This window comes from Pongo pygmaeus, chromosome 21, assembly GCF_028885625.2.
Source record: "Pongo pygmaeus isolate AG05252 chromosome 21, NHGRI_mPonPyg2-v2.0_pri, whole genome shotgun sequence".
NCBI classification, from domain to species: domain Eukaryota; kingdom Metazoa; phylum Chordata; class Mammalia; order Primates; family Hominidae; genus Pongo; species Pongo pygmaeus.
In genome coordinates, this window is record NC_072394.2 from 52,325,252 (window position 1) to 52,329,809 (window position 4,558).

Here is a 4,558-nt window from a genome sequence, read left to right on the forward strand (position 1 = left end):
ATTCTTTTTTGGGCCAGGCACGGTTGCTTCCACCTGTAATCCCAGCACTTTGGGAGGCCAAGGTGGGTAGATCACTTGAGGCCAGGAGTTCGAGACCAGCCTGGCCAACATTGTGAGACCCCATCTCTACTAAAAATACAAAAATTAGCCAGGCGTGGTGGCCCATGCCTGTAATCCCAGCTACTCGGGAGGCTGAAGAAGGAGAATCGCTTGAAATTGGGAGGCAGAGGTGCAGTGAGTCAAGATCACACTGCTGCACTCCAGCCTGGGTGACAGAGAGAAACTGTGTCTCAAAAAAAGTACAATAAAATAAAAGATTTTTTTAAAAAGCACTTGAATAGCACTTACTCTGTGTCAGGCACTAGTCTAAGCACTTTATTAAAAATTTACGGACCAGACATGGTGGCTCATGCTGTAATCCCAACTCTTCGGGAGGGCAAAGCAGGCAGATCACTTGAGGTCAGAAGTTCAAGACCAGCTCGAACAACATGGTGAAACCCCATCTCTACTAAAAATCCAAAATTAGCTGAGCATGGTGGTGTGCATCTGAAATCCCAGCTACTCGGGAGGCTGAGGAAGGAGAATAGCTTGAACCTGGGAGGTGGAGGTTGCAGTGAGCTGAGATCGCACCACTGCACTCTAGCCTGGGCAACAGGAGTGAAACTCCATCTCAAAAAAAAAAAAAAAAAATTTACAACCAGGCATGGTGGTTCACACCTGTAATCCCAGCACTTTGGCAGGCCGAGGCGGGTGGATCTCCTGAGATCTGGAGTTCAAGACCAGCTTGGCCTACATGGTGAAACCTCGCCTCTACTAAAAATAAAAAATTAGTCGGGTGTGGTGGCACACACCTGTAGTCCCAGCTACTCCGGAGGCTGAGGCAGGAGAATTGCTTGAATCCAGGAGCTAGATGTTGCAGTGAGCCAAGATCCCTCCACTGCACTCTGGCCTGGGCAACAGAGTGAGACTTCGTCTCAAAAAAAAAAGAAAAAAAAAATTTACTTAATGGGCTGGGTGTGGTTGCTCCTGCCTGTAATCTTAGCACTTTGGGAGGTCAAAGGGGACAGATCACTTGAATCCAGAAGTTCAAGACCAGCCTGGCCAACATAGCCAAATTTCATCTCTGCTAAAAAATACAAAAAATTAGCTGGGCCATGGTGGCATGCATCTGTAGTCCCAGCTACTCGGGAGGCTGAGGCAGGAGAATGGCTTGAACCTGGGAGGCAGAGGTTGCAGTGAGCCCAGATCGCTCCATTGCACTCCATCCTGGGTGACACAGCGAGACCCTGTCTCAAAACAAAACAAAACAAAACAATACAAACCACTGAACAAACAAAACCCTTAATCTTTAAAACAACATATTGAGGTAAGTACTACTGCCACCCTCATTTGCAGATGAGGAAATCAAAATCTAGAAGGATTAAGAAATTTGCCCAAGGTCACACAACTGGTTTCTTACAAATTATGTGAGGTTATGGGTAGATTTCATAATGCCATGGGGAATGCTCTTGATGGGAAGGACTGTCCTTGAAGGCAAGCACTGTCTTTTTTTCATATTTGTACCCCAGTGCCTAAATCAGCACCCTAAGCACTTGATAGGTGTTTGGTAAATATTGATTGAATGAATGAATGAAACTATTTATGAATTCAACTGAGTCTGCTGCGAAAAGAAAAAAAAACTAAATATTAAAAAGAAATTCAGAGTATATTTTCCCACTAGAGCACAGGTGAGCAAAGTTCTTTTATAAAGAGGCAGATAGTAATTTTTTTGTTTGTTTTTTTGAGACAGAGTCTCACTCTGTCACCCAGGCTGGAGTGCAGTCACATGACCACTGCAGCCTGGACCTCTTGGGCTCAAGTGATCCTCCCACCTTAGCCTCCCAAGTAACTGGGACACAGACTTACAACACTATGCCTGGCAAAGATTTTTTATTTTTTTCTATAGAAACAAGGTGTCACTATATTACCCAGGCTGGTCTCAAACTCCTGGCCTCAAGTGATCCTCCCACCTTAGCCTCCCAAAGGGCTAGGATTAGAGATAGTAAATTTTTTTTTTTCAAGATGGAGTCTTGCTCTGTTGCCCAGGCTGCACTGCAGTGGGTTGATCTCAACTCACTGTAGTCTCCGCCCCCAGGATTCAAGCAATTCTCCTGCCTCAGCCTCCTGAGTAGCTGGGACCACAGGCATGTGCCACCACACCCAGCTAATTTTTGTATTTTTGGTAGAGATGGGGTTTCACCATTTTGGCTAGGGTAGTCTCCAACTCCTAGCCTCAAATAATCTGCCTGTCTCAGCCTCCCAAAGTGCTGAGATTATAGGCGTGAGCCACTGCGCCCAGCCAAGATAGTAAATATTTTTTATTTTACTGGCTATACAATCTTTGGCACAGCCAATTAATTCTGTTATTCTATCACAAAGGCAGCCATAGCCACTATGTAAACAAAGGAGTGTGTTTCTGTTCCAATAAAACTTTATTTACAAAGACAAGCAGCAGACTAGATTTGGCTCATGGATTGTACTTTGCTGACCTTGCCCTACAGGATGAGTTTTAATATATCAAAAGATTTACTGTAGATTACTGCACTTAGTAAAATCATTTTTTTGCTTTGTTTTGAAAAAATTATTTTATTTTATTACATTTTTTTGAGACGGAGTCTCATTCTGTCTCCCAGGTTGGAGTGCAGTGGCTTGATCTTGGCTCACTGCAATCTCGGCCTGCCAGGTTCAAGCGATTCTCCTACCTCAGCCTCCTGAGTAACTGTGATTACAGGTGTGTGCCACCACACCCAGCTGATTTTTGTATCTTTAGGAGAGACAAGGTTTCGCCATGTTGGCCAGGCTGATCTCGAACTCCTGACCTCAGGCGATCTGCCTGTCTCAGCTTCCTAAAGTGCTGGAATTACGGGTGTGAGCCACCATCCCTGGCCCTCTCCAACATGTAAGTAGGGAATATAGAGCTAACGTTTCAATATTCTATTTCATTTATTTTTATTTTTTTGAAAAACAAATCTTTATTGTCTAGAAATATATATTTTAAAAATCCCCCACAAAAGATGCTATTCTCTAATTTCCCCATCTTCTTTTTCTTTTTTTTTAAAGACAGAGTCTTCCTCTGTCACCTAGGCTGGAGTGCAGTAGTGTGACCTCCACTGCAAACTCTGCCTCCTGAGTTCAAGCGATTCTCCTGCCTTAGCCTCTTGAGTAGCTGGAATTACAGGTCTGTGCCACCACACCTGGCTAATTTTTGTATTTTTGTAGAGATGGGGTTTCACCTTGTTGGCCAAGCTGGTCTTGAACTCCTGACCTCAAGTGATTCACCCACCTCAGCCTCCCAGTCATTTCTCCATCTTCTTCCTCTTCTTCCACACCTCTGATATAAAGGACATTATTACACCTTATTAAAACTTCACTCAGATGTCCAGAAAATGCTCCATCTATGTATTCTTCTGTATTTGCAAGCTGCATGTTCATATAGCCATCTACAGATACCAGGTAGCCCTAGTACTCCATTCCCCGCTTAAGTTTAACCATTCTTGGCTTTCCTATTACTCCACTGAGGAAAGATTTGGGATTGAAAGGTAAACTCATCATCGTAACCACAGGCAAATGCTATGAGTGAATGCTGCAGGCCGCTGACCAGGCTGACCAGGCTCCTGACTACAGCAGCTACCACAGGTCCTGAGCCACTGAGCATCAAGAGAAAACTATGTTCAAGATTTTATAGTAAGAAATGTATTTGGTAACATTCCATGATTTTATACTGTAGAAGGCTCAGCTGACATTCCATGATTCCATGTAGAACAGGGTTTAGCTAACATTCCTTGAGTCTGTACAGATGAGGATGCTCTGTAGACATTCCATAACGATAAGCAAAAAGGTTCTGCAAACATTCAATGATTTTATACATGGACAGATGTTCTGCAAACGGTTCAAAATTCGTGCCACAAGAAAGGATTCTAGCCAGGCGCGGTGGCTCACACCCGTATTCCCAGCACTTTGGGAGGCTGAGGCGGGCAGATCACCAGAGGTCAGGAGTTTGAGACCAGTCTGGCCAACATGGTGAAACCCTGTCTTCATTAAAAATACAAAAAATAGCTGGCCATGGTGATGGGCACCTGTAATCCCAGTGACTTGGGAGGCTGAGGCATGAGAATCACTTGAACCCGGGAGGTGGAGATTGCAGTGAACCAAGATCGTGCCACTGTACTCCAGTGAGGGTGACAGAGCGAGACTCCATCTCAAGAAAAGAAAAGAAAAGAGAAGAAAGGACTCTGTAAACATTCCATGATTCTGTATACATGTGGGTGTTCCTCAAAAACAATTCATAATTTGATTTTCTTATTTTATTATTTTTATTTATTTATTTTTTTGAGATGGAGTCTCACTCTGCCACCCCCGCTGGTGTGCAGTGGCACGACCTTGGCTCACTGCAACCTCTGCCTCTCGGGTTCAAGCGATTCTCCTGCCTCAACCTCCCAAGTAGCTGGGATTACAGGCATGGGCCACCACGCCTGGCTAATTTTTGTATTTTTTGTAGAGAAGAGGTTTCACCATGTTG

At 44.2% G+C, this 4,558-nt stretch overlaps 1 pseudogene; it reads right to left on the reverse strand.

The window, feature by feature from the left end:
- Positions 1–1,385: 1,385 nt before the first annotated feature.
- Positions 1,386–3,588, reverse strand: LOC129021585 (small nuclear ribonucleoprotein F-like; annotated as a pseudogene).
- Positions 3,589–4,558: the final 970 nt, after the last annotated feature.